The sequence below is a fragment of the Lactuca sativa genome, chromosome 4, assembly GCF_002870075.4.
Source record: "Lactuca sativa cultivar Salinas chromosome 4, Lsat_Salinas_v11, whole genome shotgun sequence".
Taxonomy (NCBI): Eukaryota; Viridiplantae; Streptophyta; class Magnoliopsida; order Asterales; family Asteraceae; genus Lactuca; species Lactuca sativa.
The window spans coordinates 149,969,180-149,983,657 of NC_056626.2; the positions used below are offsets into that span (position 1 = coordinate 149,969,180).

The 14,478-nt window shown below is 38.7% G+C and overlaps 1 non-coding gene across 1 annotated transcript; it reads right to left on the reverse strand.

Annotated features, from left to right (window-relative positions):
• Positions 1-243: 243 nt before the first annotated feature.
• Positions 244-350, reverse strand: LOC111892349 (small nucleolar RNA R71). The gene has a single exon (XR_002850516.1). It is a non-coding gene; the product is annotated as a small nucleolar RNA R71 (small nucleolar RNA).
• Positions 351-14,478: the final 14,128 nt, after the last annotated feature.

Consider the following 14,478-nt stretch of genomic DNA (forward strand, 5'->3'; position numbering starts at 1 on the left):
GGATATCTCGTTCTTTGGAAAGAATCATGAAGATGCATATAAGCTCGGTAAAGTGGTTTTAGAAATAGAAAATTATTTCAATGTGCCAAACATTTATAAAGATGCAGTTATGCTGAGAATGCTTTCAATCACACTAAAAGATTTGGCAAAGGATTGGCTGGAGTCACTAGCACTAGGAGTCATCACTACATTGGATAAGATGAAGTGTTCATTCAACAATTTATCCCTCCTTCAAAGGTTACTTGATTGATGAAAAATAACGCGAACTTCCAACAAAATTATGGTGAATCATTGTATGTAGCATTGGAAAGATATAAAGGAATGATCCATAATTTCCCTCAACATCATCTCAATGATGGTCACGCCGTGACCTCTAATAGTCATGTCGTGACCCAATAAGTCCAAATAGATGAGCATTGCCATCCTCACATCGTGATATCCATGGTCTCACTTCTTGAGGACGTCCCAGAACAAAAATTCATAATGAAACTCTTAATCCTTTTCTCAAAGAAACCAAAACTTTCCTAGTGTCTTAACCACTCCAGAGCAGCATAAAAATCATGGATTTTTGGAAATGCATGTCCAATGCATGTCCTAAACACTACTAAACTGAAAATGAGAAAATGATACCAAATCTTCATGTAAGAATCCTAAAACTACACCATAATCCAAATCTAGAACTTATAACACTCAAGAGACACTAGAGATCCATAAAGTTGCCAAATTTATTGATTTGAACCACTATTTCATCATATTCATGAAGGATTTAAGCATAAAACCTAGATATGAGCTCATAGACTCATAAAGCAATGAACTTGAAACTCACAAAGGCTCCAAAACATGAGAGGATGCTTGATGGAAAGACTTGAATGTAGAAATGATCGGCTAGGTGCTCTTCCTTTTCTTCTCCTTGGCTAAAATAACCCAAAAATTGTTGGATTAGGTGTCTAAGCCCATAACTATAATTGGTATGTACTTAACCCGAGAGTAGCATGGTCCATTTGGATTGCCTTCACCAGAACAATCTGATAGGATGGATATTTGAGAAAGAGGCTATTTATGATTACTAATATTATAAGTATAATATATTAATTGAGAAATCATAATATTTAATTAGTATTGATCAAGAATTAATTTGGAATTAATTTAGTGATCAAATAAGACTAATTAAATTAACGGGGACTGATTATCTAAATCAGTGATATATATTGTTTGGGTTATTGATCCATGATGGACTAAGTTTATGTAAGTATCCATGAAGAGTTAGCCCACATGAGATATGGATCATAACCTAAGTGTATGGATTAGGTTTTACCCATGACTCTTGGAAACCTACAATATATATGTGTTATCCCTTAGCTAAAATCGGCCCTAAGTGTTCTAGGAAGAGAGATAGCCGATTTTGGAGTGTCTAGCCTCTCTCTCTCTCTCTCTCTCTCTCTCTCAAAGTCTTCCTTTGTTCATGGTGTTTGTGAACCATTTAAGGCATCATACTTGAGGTGCTAAGCTCTTGAAAGGCCAAAACTACAAGCTATAATAAAGAGGTATTATTCTAACTAGTTTTATGATTCATGTACCAAAATTGTATGCTAGTTGTATGCTTCATGCTTTGGAAATTTTATTGCATGTATAACTAGAGAAAACTTAGATCCAAAGCTATTAGGTTGTATGTGCACCATATGAGTGTTATAGTACACAAAACCCAACAAAAATGAGCTCAAGATCGAATATGAGTGTTAGGGTTTCAAAAAGAAGTGCAAGGAGGTGTTGGGGGCTGAGGGTGGGCTAACCCTAGCCCTCATTTCCTTTAAATACGGGGCAAAATCCAAAAATTAGGGTTTCATCCCAGACAAACCTCACATTGTGATCCATTACATTCTCACGTCGTGAGTACCAAAAGTGACGTGCGGCTGCACCAACCTCCTGATGACATGACACCCAAGAGCTCACGTCGTGAGTAGGGTTAAATCTTTGAATCTTTAAACTTTAGCAATCCCTCACTTGAAATATATGTTACACACATCATGCTTTATATGTCGTTATTGGAGCGTGTGTGAATAACCAGTACACTAACAGGGACTATAAAGAGATATGATGGGTATCTCGAGAATTATCGTTGTTGATGGAGCGAGTGTGGTTAACGGGAACATTAGTGTGAGATGATAAATGACATCGAGGTTGTCAAGCGAGTTTGCATGGTTATTCACATCTCATTTGTGATCCTCGCCATCCCAGTCACAACAGTGAGAGCATAATCCGAGATAAAACATGCCATTGATAAGAATCAATGAATCTCAAAAGATCTAGGAATTTCATAAGATTGGAATTGGTAAATGCCTTACCTTCCTAAAATATATTCGAATTTGATTACGACATTGCTCTTCAAATTTCGAATAAAAAATATGGATCCTAGCCTTAATTTAAATTTATGGGTTAATAATTAAGGATTAAAATAAAAAAAATTGAATTATCCTTTTCTCCCATTTTAGATTATCTTATGAAGATAGAAATGGTCTTCCTCATTCTTAAGCAAGTAGTTTTCATCAATCTTTTGCAGATGGTCTTCCAATTTCAAGTCAAGGTAAAATTGTTTTACCTTTCTTAGGAAATGATGGAACTAGACATCATCTTTCTTCCACCTCCTCCTCCTGTGATTCTCCCAGTGTCACGTTTTCCTCAAGTTGAATGATACGAGACTACTCAATCCTTATTGACATATTAACATCAACATGGAAACTTTGTGTGTATACATGTTTTGAAAAGAAATCGTACATTGTCAAGTTGGATAGAATGGGTGTTGTTTTCCCTAGGAAGCAAGCCATTGTTTTGGTTCCTCTTTCATTTCCAAAGTCATATGATCAATTCATTGAGAACTTTTATATAAGGAATATCGACGTGACCCTAATTGATCTGTCCCAAATGTTGATTGTTGTTGAAGTAGAAATGCTTAAGAGCACATCTAAAGCGGAGATGATTATTGGGTCTATTTCCAAGGTTTCCATGGACATTGATAATGGTTACAATGGTGGTCCAGAAACGATTTCTCTTCCCAATGGAAAGGGGTCATCCAGGATCAAATTGTTTAATAACGTGGTAAAGAGAAAGGGTAGTTCTCAGATCGTTCCATGTGTTGACCTCAAAGAGCCCATATGTTTTTAGTGCCAATTGAAGGGACATTGAATTGAAGCTGCCCAAAATACATGAAAGATCTTAGAGATAGTAAAGTTAAGTCGTGTGACTTTACTTTGGGTACATCCATTGTCTGAATCCATTGTTTTTGTACGTTCCTATTCTTAAACTTTTAATACATGATGTGATGATCACATTTGATGGTATTAAAGGAGTTAAGAGAAAGAAGGAAGCCTAAGCAAGCTGAGCTAATTTTGATCATGAGAAATGGACTTTGGTCACATGGTTCGAAGATTAGAATTTGGAGCTACTACTAAAGAGTTAGATAATTTAACAGATTGCTATTAGTCTTCGCAGATGTCTAGAAACATAGTTTTCATTTTATGTGTTGTAAGGACAAATTCCGAAATTTCATTTACTTTCAATACAAGTGAAATTTTAGTTTATGCGTTTTCCTTATTTTTATATATTTCCTTGCAATGGCATTTATCAAAGTGTTTATTACATTTATAATATTAGCAATATTAATTGTGGATTTGATTCTTATAATATCGCTTGTGGTATTGACATAATTGACCAAGTGAAAAGTAATCTCATCACCAATTGGACAGATACTTGGTGTTGTATAAGTCGTATTATATAGTATATGAGAATCTTGTTCATTTGAAATTATGACTAATTCATTGATCACATGTTTATGTGAGTCAAGTGAAGGACTAATGGATCTGCTACATATTGATATGGACTATTTAGATCCACCATAAAGGATGATAACTCTATTCATCATGATTTACCAATGTTTCAGTAAATATGGTTGTGTTTATAAGATTAAGCATAATTTGAAAACATTCAAAGAGTTAAAGAACGAATAAGAAGAATCTATTAAGTAGAAAGATAAAACTTTTTCCAATCTTAAAGGAGGAGAGTAATTTAGTATCATGTTTTATGATCATCTTAGTGATTGTGATTTTATATCGCAGTTGATCCTCAGAGAACATCTTACTGCAATTGTATGACTAAGAATAGGAATTGAACATTGTTGGAAATGGTTCGATCAAAAATGAGTCACACTTTGTACCAATAAAGTTTTAGATTCATACTCTAGTAACTACAAATCGTATCTTGAAACTAATTTCAAACTAAGAAGGTTGAAAACACCTAGAAATATATGGAGTAATATATATTTCTTACTCTAGCACATATAGATTTGGAGTTGTCATGTTTTTTTTGTTGATCGAGAAACAAAAGATAAACTGAGACCTATTATGTGAAGTGTTTCTTTCTTGGGAATCCACACGAACTTTTGAATATCTATTTTAGCTTGTCAAGGAATGTTCCTTGAGAGAAAACTCATATGTCAAGAAGTCACTGGGACTCATATTGATCTTGAGAATTTTAATATTCAACCGACAATAAACCTTTTAGTTATCACTAGCACACGACCTGAGGTTGATAACCTATCGTGTTTAGTTGACACAAGCCGTGACATCCCCAAATTCACAGTTATTTTAAAAAAAATTATTTATGCTTATTTGAAAATAAGAGTATTCCCTTTAAATAATAATATTGCGGAATCTGTTCCTAGAAAGCATGATAAATATATTATCAAAACATTTTCAAAGAACTGTAATTTTTTTATATTAAAACTTTGGGATGTCATCGTCAACACAAAAACATAAGAATAAACAGACCTTACATTCATTTACACTAGTGATTTACGTCCATTTAATCTCTTAATGTAATGTAGCTTCGTATCGACACTTGTGATACAAATAAACTGAGTGGGTCATGTTGGGAAACTGAGTGAGTACATAGGCTTTTCAACCTATAATAATAAAGTTATTATATTTCATCATCAAATAATTAACCCAATTATCCATCCTCATTATCTTCTTTATTCTTAAGGATGTACCATAAAAATCATCCATTCTTCATTTATTTATTCCTAAGGATTGTCCTAAGGAATAGGCATGAAGTCCATTGCTGTCAATGTTATCTATCAGGCACAACTGCCAATATTATCATTTAGGCGCAACTTCCAGGATTATGACGTTCTCTATTAGTCGTAGCTGCCTTTATTATCATTTAGGCGTAGCTGCTAGGATTATGGTGTTCTCTATTAGGTGCAGCTACCGACATTATGCTTTAGGCACAACTACTAGGATGTTTAGAGTACACCGCAGTTCAAAAACATCTACAGGTTGTGGCGCAACTACCAATGTTCTTCTATATCATCTTTTATCCCTCATCCCTCAGCTACCCATTTTTACCCAATATTTTTATAGGTATAAAATACATATAAATTTTACATCAAATAAAATATCTATATTCGGTTCATCCAGCATAGATCCCAAGAATACATGTAGTATGCACACATAACATGTAATTTATACTAAATACCTCATATCTATGTGTAAGATGAAAGTAATTATACACTCACTTGTTAAAGTGACGATTCCCAACTTGAGCAATGCTTCGCTTCTAACGATTCTATTTTCCTTCGACGAAACTTCATATTATTATCATTAGATTTTAGTATAATATTTATTGAGACTAATTACAAGCGATATTGTTTTATAAGTGTTAAACAATACTTTTCAACCACTATGTACAGACAGGGGCCAAACATGAAACACCGGAGGGCATGACCATTTTGGCGTTATACTTTTCAACCACTATGTATAGACAAGGGTCAGAAATGAAATACCGGAGGGCTGGATCATTTTTTCATAGCCCTCGTCAGTCAATAGTTCAATCGAGTCCCACCACCCACTTTTTGTAAAAATCAAAAGTTGATAAAACGATATTTCAACAGAAACTACAACTCGCAGAACAATCATCAACGATATCCTAGAAACCCTAACCTCAGCCTCAGAACACTCCTCAGAAGATTCCTAATCACAAAGAAATTCAGTAGACTAACAAATCACCAAACTCCGGTACTACTACCGAAGACAACAAAGATGGAGTTCTTGTCCGTCATAAATGTCACAAGGAAAATCACTTTGCAAAAGAGTGCACAACAAATGTGGTGAAAGACAAAGCATTCTATCCTAGAATGGCTCAGGAGATCGAAGATATGGAAAAAGAAAAAGCATGTGTAACTCAAGTTTGTAAGGATCATCAGGTTTGGTCTTCAGGTGATAAAGATGAGGACCCTGACAACAAAAGGATGATTGGAAAGATATGCATGGTGGCAGCAAGTGAAGAAGATGGATCAACTAACCTAAAGAAAAACTATTGCTACATGGCGAGGGAAGGGACCCTCAACATCGTTGAATAGGTAAAATTTATGATCCAGTATAATAATTATAGCATGCATGATTGTGAATCTCACCTAGAAAGACTTAATGAAACATGTGCTACCGTCCTTACAGACTATAACAAAGCCTTAGATGAAAAGAACATAGCGACCCAAGAGTTGTATCACTTGAGAGGAAGACTAGAAGACAAGAAGCTCAAGGTCACAATGTTAGAAAAAGTCCTCTTGTTAGAAAAAGTCTTGTTGTTAAAAAAGGATGCTAGGTTACTTAGTGAGACTCAGTTAGAAATTACTTTCAGTCAATGAGATTTAGCCCGCAAGGAAGTTGTATGTCTGAATCGATTAATTGAAAAGTTGTTTAATGAAAGTGAGGCCATTGAAAATTTAGTGAATAATGAGACTTTTGATAACACATACAATTGGGGATGGTCAAATGGCTACTCCACCAAAGAGAACTCTCCTCCTTAGTTTGATGGCGAACGTCTATACGTCCCACTAGACTGGACCTTTCATTACCCAATCAATGACAAGACTTTTCCCAAAGAGATTGGATGTTAGTTCGGTAGACTCTATGACTTCAATAACAATTATATGATTGAGGAGATACATCCATAATCCTCAGGAAACTCAGAAAGTTTCTTGTCTATCATCGGTACAATTATTCCGGATTCATAGTCCAGTTCTATAGTGGACGAGGAAATTGTTATTGAAGGACCTTAATGTTTCTCAACCTCTGCTGTTAGTAAAGAAATAATTTTAGATGGACCATCTCTGCCTTCTAAGACAAGTCACAACAAAGATTTTCCTTTGACCTACTCTTTGGTACTTCAATCCTCATTACCAACAAACGACAGCTCGTAGACCTAGTCAAGCCCACATAGACTCTTCGTCCTCTCCCACATGAACTTGAAATTAACAATTTTGAGTGTGGACATTGCTCCCAAAATCACGAACTCTGTAGTTCTGATGATTCAACATCTACGTCAATGTCTAGATCAAAGAACCTTAAAAGGCCACAAGTAAATGCTTCCAACGTTATCACACCAAAACTGGAGGAAAAAATGGCTCTGAAAAATGAAGTCAAATCCCGACTTGAAAGGCGGGAAGCTGAGTCAAAAAATAAATCTTTCAAAACTCAGGCCAAATTTTCAGACAAAAGGAATTTGGACAAATCCACCACTGCAAAAACTTTTCGAAATAACACTACAATCGATGGATCTTGTCAAAAATCTTGTACAGTGGCCAAATCTTTCAAAACCAGCAACACTATACCCACCCAAAACAATGTCAAGTCCTTCTCACAAACTTCCATAAAAGAATAAAAAATGAAGGGTATTTTTCACACTCCACACATTTCAAAATCCCATCAACCAATCAGGAAGTCAGCACCTATGTTTAGGCCCCTTAGCAATTCTTCCTCAAATATAACGGACTCTTCAGTGAGACACAAGCTAGGGACCAGGCAAAAGGACCAAACATCACCATCCAAACCTTTGACCAAGTACGGTATGTTGCTCAATGAAAAGAAACTCATTTTTGGCTTCTACTCACTGGCAGAAAGGACACGACAAATCCCAACTCGAAATGTCCAAAAGAACGTGAAACATTATGGACACAAACAAATATGGAGAGAAAGATCTTTTCATCATTCCCACATACATACACTTGATAGGAATGTTTCTTATGTTATTACGGGCCCCAAAGTAGTTTGGGTGCCCAAATTAATCAACTGATTATGCAGGATATGTGTGAGGAGGACTATGAAGAAGAATGGTTGATTGATAGTTCCTGCTCCTTGCACATGACGAGAAGGTTAGACTACCTTCGTGACTTTAGGCTAGTTATTGGTGGCAGACACGTCACCTTCGGGAATTATGAAAATGGGATAAAAAGAGGATATGGTGTGTTAACTACAGGAAGCTTCTCCATCCAACAAGTAGCTTACATATAGGGTTTAAACACAATTTGAACAGTGTTGGTTAACTGTGTAAAGAAGGCCATCGGGTAGAGTTTGACAACGAGTACTGTTACATCATGACAAATTATAGAGAGAAGTGTTTGATCAAGTCCAAAGCCAAAGGAACAATGTACCCACTAGACATTCCTCTAATCCTCGGCAAACCATAACTATGTTTCTTGTAGAAGGCAGTTTCCAAGGTCAATTGTTTGTAGCATCGGAAGCTTTCACATCTTAACTACATATACATCAACAATTTAATGACTGGAGAGATAGTCCGAGGATTGCCAATTATGAAATTCAACAATGATACTTTATTTCCAGTGTGTGAGTGTGATAAACAAACCAAAGAAAGTCATCCTATGATAATTGATTCTTGAATTTATGAACCTCTAGAGCTCATTCACATAGATCTCTACGGTCCTTCAACTGTAGCCAGTCTTCATCATAAAAATACATTCTGGTTATAGTTGATGACTACACTCGTTTTACTTGGGTCATCTTTCAAAGACTAAAGGCATACACACCGCAAATTTTAATCTATTTCATCAAAGAGATAGAGCTACATATCAAGCTTCCCGTCAGAAGAATAAAAAGTGACAATGGCACCGAGTTCACTAATCAACTTCTGAATAGCTTTTTAGTATCCAAAGGAATCAGCCACAACTTCTCATCACCATACACACTGTAGCAAAATGGAGTAGTGGAGAGGAGGAACATAATGTTGGTTGAAGCTGCTAGATCCATGCTCAACTTTTCTAAATCACCTCTCTATTTTTGGGCCGAAGCAGTGGCAACATCATGTTTTTTTTTTTCAAAATCGAAGTATCATTTTCAAACGTCTCAACAAAACTCCATATGAAGGTCTAAACAATAGAAAACCCAATGTACGTTCCTTTCATATTTTTGGTTGCAGGTGTTTCGTGGTCAATAACAAGGATCATCTCAACAAATTTGCACCGAAATCTGATGAAGGCATCTTTTTAGGTTACTCAACAAACAAGGTTGCATATCATGTTCTTACTAGGAGAACAAGACTAATAGTTGAAAGCTTCGATGTCAAATTCAACTACTATTATCTCCGCAACGCTGGTCCCAGTCAAGAAACAAAGCTTATCTTGGAGAATTACATTCCACCTTCGTCGGGACCCTTAAACATATTTGAAGTTAACTATGACGATCTCTTTGATGTCCCAAACACTGCATATCTTTCAGAGATACTGGTGTCTCCAGTAGCACAACAACAACACTCAGAGGTATCTGGACCAACCAGTTCTAAAGAAACTTCATTCAATACTTCTGCCTCACTGGTTGAGGGGGAAAACTCAAATCCTTTAGAAATCACAACCATCGAGGTTCCGGTACTTGACAATACTGCTCAGGTACTTGTCCACCAAGCGCCCAATCAATCAACTATCTTCTAAGATTCCGTTGACGAAGAAGTGGAAAACATTGATAGCGAAGGGGATCCAAGAGTAGTAAATCAGTCATCGGTTCAGGGGGAACCATCATCGGTTACGGGGGAGCCATCATCGGCTCTGGGGGAACCATCATCAGTCCAGGGGGCACCTTCATCTTCAGTTTTTGAAATAATCCCAACAGTTCAAGACTCATCTACGGGATGCTCACAAACCGAGGGGGAACAACCTTCAACAAAAAGACCGAAGACTCCTCAGAAATAAGGGACATTCCCTCTAATGCAGCTCCTAAACATCACCAATCTCGCCTACATATCTGGATGTAAGATCACCTACTTGGCTAAATCATCGGAAATCCATCTGCAGGTATATAAAATCGTTCTTCTTCAGATTTAACTAATCATTGTCACCATGCGACTTTTATGTCATCAACCGAGCCCGGAACCATGAAACAGGCACTTTTGGAGCCTGATTGGATTATTGCAATGCAAGAGGAACTGACAGAGTTTGAAAGAAACATGGTTTGGAAACTTGTACTGAAGCTTAAAGTCCATACTATAGTTGGAACCTGATGGGTCTACAAGAACAAACTGGATGAATCGGGTGTTGTAATCCGCAACAAGGCTCGTTTGGTTGCCAAAGGGTATAGTCAACTAGGAGTTAACTATGATGAAACATATGCTCCGGTAGCAAGGATAGAAGACATTTGTATTTTTGTCGCATATGCGGCACATAAGAACATCAAAGTGCATAAAATGGATGTAAAAAGGGCTTTCCTCAATGGCGAATTAAAAGAGGAAGTGTATTTACGACAACCTCCAGGCTTCGAAAATTCAGATATTCCCAACCATTTCTATAAGCTGGAGAAAGCGTTCTACGGTTTAAAACAGTCACCAAGAGCTTGGTATGAAACTATTTCAGCGTTTCTTGTCAACTCCAAGTACAAACGAGGTATAATAGACCCTACTATTTTCAGATGAGTAAATGACAAACACTTAATGCTCGTGCAAATCTACGTGAATGATATTATCATCAATTCAACGGATCAAGGAATGGTGGATGAGTTTGCTAAGATCATGACCAACAAATTCCAAATAAGCATAAATAGAGAGATTAATTTCTTTCTAGGTCTTCAGGTTACGAAGTTCCCTCAAGGAATTTTCATCCATCAAGAAATGTATAGTACTGACCTGTTGAAGAAACTCTTAATTGACAACTGCTCCTTGACAAAGGTCCCCATGGCCTTCGGGTACAAGATCTCAGCTGACCCTACTGGAGAGTCAGTTGATCAAAAGATATACCGAGGAATGATTGGTTTATTGATGTATTTCACTACAAGTAGACTAGATATAGTCTTCTCCATAGATTTATGTGCTAGATACCAGGCTGATCCCAGAGTATCACACTTGACCGCAGTCAAGCAGATATTCAGATATCTTAAAGGGAGTAAGGCCATAGGTCTCTGGTATCCAGCAGGAAATGACTTCTTTCTGCAAGCTTTCATTCATGCTGACCATGCAGGGTGCAAACTCGATAGAAAAAGCACCTTGGGAGGATGTCAATTTCTAGGTGGAAGATTGGTCAGTTGGTCCTCAAGGAAATAAAATTGTGTCTCAAATTCCACCGTAGAGGCTGAATATGTTGTATGTTGTCGTAGCCAGTTGCTTCTCTCAAGTCCTCTGGGTGAAAACACAGCTCATGGATTATGGGTATTGGATGTTATGGGTACCCATCTATTATGATTCAGAGAGAGCAATAGCCATTTCACACAATCCTATTCATCACTCAAAGATGAAACATATCGAACTACAATATCACTTCATCAAGGATCATATCCTCAAAGGTAATATTGAACTAATCTTTGTTCCATCTCACGAAGAAATAGTTGATGTCTTCACAAAAGCACTTGAGTCCACAAAAGTTAATCACTTTTAAGAAATGTTAGGAATGTTGAATATAGACCCTTAGTTTGGAACCCCCAAAATACAGGCCAAAAATTTCATTTTTAAATAAGTGATTTGCAACACATTAGTAACAAAATATCATTCGACCATTTAATAAAACACGTCTCGTGTTTGTAAACAAAAACGTAAATCATAATAATGTCAAAGTACAAATCCCAGAGTGTCTCATAGTGCGGAAAAACAAGAGCGTGTGTGTGATATACCGCTACCGCGCCAGCTCCTTCCCCTTGGTTGAAGAGGTACCTGAAACAACAACTAAAAACCGTAAGCGCAAAGCTTAGTGAGTTCCCCCACTGTACCACATACAATATAACCACATATCATACATATATTTTCAGGCATATCTGGGTGCCCGACCTACCCCTTCGGTCCTCTCGATTGGATATTAGCTAGCATATCTGGGTGCTGGCCTCCCCTTCGGTCCTCTCGACCGGATACTGACTAGCATATCTGGGTGCTGGTCTCCCCTTCGGTCCTCTCGACCGGATGCTGGGGTCTATTTCACCCCTACTAGTACTACCATATAACATATATCAAATAATATATCTAGCATGGCTGGGCATGACTGACCCTTCGGCCCTATCGACCGATAAACCAGGGACTATCTCCCCTACTGTCACTAGCACATAGCATCATATCATACTAGAACATAAACATATCACAGGTAGTAGCAACCCGAGATGAATATCACAGAGACAATCATCTAACCATACAACTCCTACTGGTGGGCTGACATTGTGGCCGTAGACCCACTGCTACTGGAAGGTAACTCTCCTCGAAAGTAGCTGCTGAAAGTCTGCTTGCTGAGCGCCTGACTACTGAACCGGTAATCCTCTGACTATAAATCATGAACATAGATTAGACACTCAAAAATGCCCTTAGGTCAAATGACCGACCCTCCCCTGGTCCAAGGTCAACTCCTTGGTCAAAGTCAACTTCCAGTTGACTGGACTCGCCGAGTCATGGCATAGACTCGCCGAGTCCTTCTCCTACTAACCCGGTCCTACTCGACAAGTCCCTCTTCCCACTCACTGAGCCTCCCTTAACTCACTACTTAGGACTATTGAACCGACTTGCGACCCAACTCGCCGAGTCCAAGAACAACTCGCCGAGTCCCCCACGAGCAAATCTCCTGCTCGCTTCCAAATCCCCACCAGAGCATCCTTTTTGTGGATTTGGGTTTTTGGGACTATTGCTACATGCTAAATTGCTAATTCCGCATGCAAATACGAAGGGTTGGACCTCCAACACTTAAACCCCTCTCACTCAGTAACAGTTCATCTGACTCGCCGAGTTTGAAGAACAACTCGTCGAGTACCAGGCACTCTTGATAGGACTCGCCGAGTTTTTCCTCCAACTCGCCGAGTCTAAGGCCATCTTCATAGAACTCGCTGAGTTCCACTTTGGGACTCGTCGAGTCCCTTGACCCATTTCCCATATAGACTAAATCTGAGACATGCAATGCTTCAAAACCATAGATCTAAGTTCCTAGGGTATGCTTATCACGTAAAGTTGCAAACTTTACGTGCGTGCATGGCCCTACAAGCTCCAAAAGGCAAATCCAAGCTTTTTATGAGGTCATAAACTCAATGGGGACCTCAATCACTCCAACCATAGAAACGTTATACTTCTAATACGTTCGTAAGGTCTAGATCTGAAGTCCTTTCGGATCATTAAGCACAACCACAAGGAGTATGGTGTTTTACGGCTTGAAAACTAGCATTTTAGGGACAAAAGGGATTCTAAAGAACTAGTGATCTAGGTAGGGGCATTTCTACCTGAATGGAAGCCTCTTGCAGTGTAGATTCCGGATCTACCTTCCATCCTTGCACACTACAACCTCTTTCTTCTTCTTATAAGCTCCAAACCTTCTTCACAAAGCCAAAATCACTCTCAAGAACAAAATGGGGGCTAGGGCTTTGCTCTTTAGCTCTCTGGAAGTGTTAGGGACAAAGGAGGCCAAGATAGAGCGTTTAAATACGGTGCAAACACCTAGATTAGGGTTTTTGCCCAAACAGGGTCTACTCACCGAGTCCGAGAACCGACTCGCCGAGTCCAAAGTTGAGTTCCCGCGTCTTATCCCGCTCCTACTCGGCGAGTTGGTCCATCAACTCGCCGAGTCCAAGGCAAAAATGCATTATTTTAAAAATGTTAATTACAAGGAGCACGTACCGGGAACCAGGTGCTACAAATCTCCCCCACTTATTTTAGACTTCGTCCTCAAAGTCTGTTGCTCGATCCTGAAACAGCTCAGGGTAGTGCTCCATCATCTCCTCCACCGGCTCCCAAGTCCAATCCGATCCCTTCCGGTGCTGCCATTGCACCTTCACGAGCTCCACCCTTTTGTTCCTCAGATCCTTCGACTTCCTGTCGAGGATTGCCACAGGCGGCTCGATGTAATTCAGGCTGTCATCGACCTGAATATCCTCCAAAGGCACCACTGCCGAGTCGTCCACCAAACACTTTCGCAACTGAGAGATGTGGAAAGCGCTGTAGATCTGGCTGAGTTCGGCTGGCAGGTCCAACCTATACGCCACCTTGCCCATCCGGGCTACAACCCTGAATGGCCCGATGTACCTTGCACCTAACTTTCCTCGCTTTCTGAATCGAATGACGCCTTTCCATGGTGACACCTTCAGAAGAACCATGTCACCGACTTGGAATTCCAAGTCTGAACGACGCTTGTCGGCATAACTTTTCTGCTGACTCTGAGCAGTCTGAAGCCTGCTCCGGACCTGCTGAATCTTC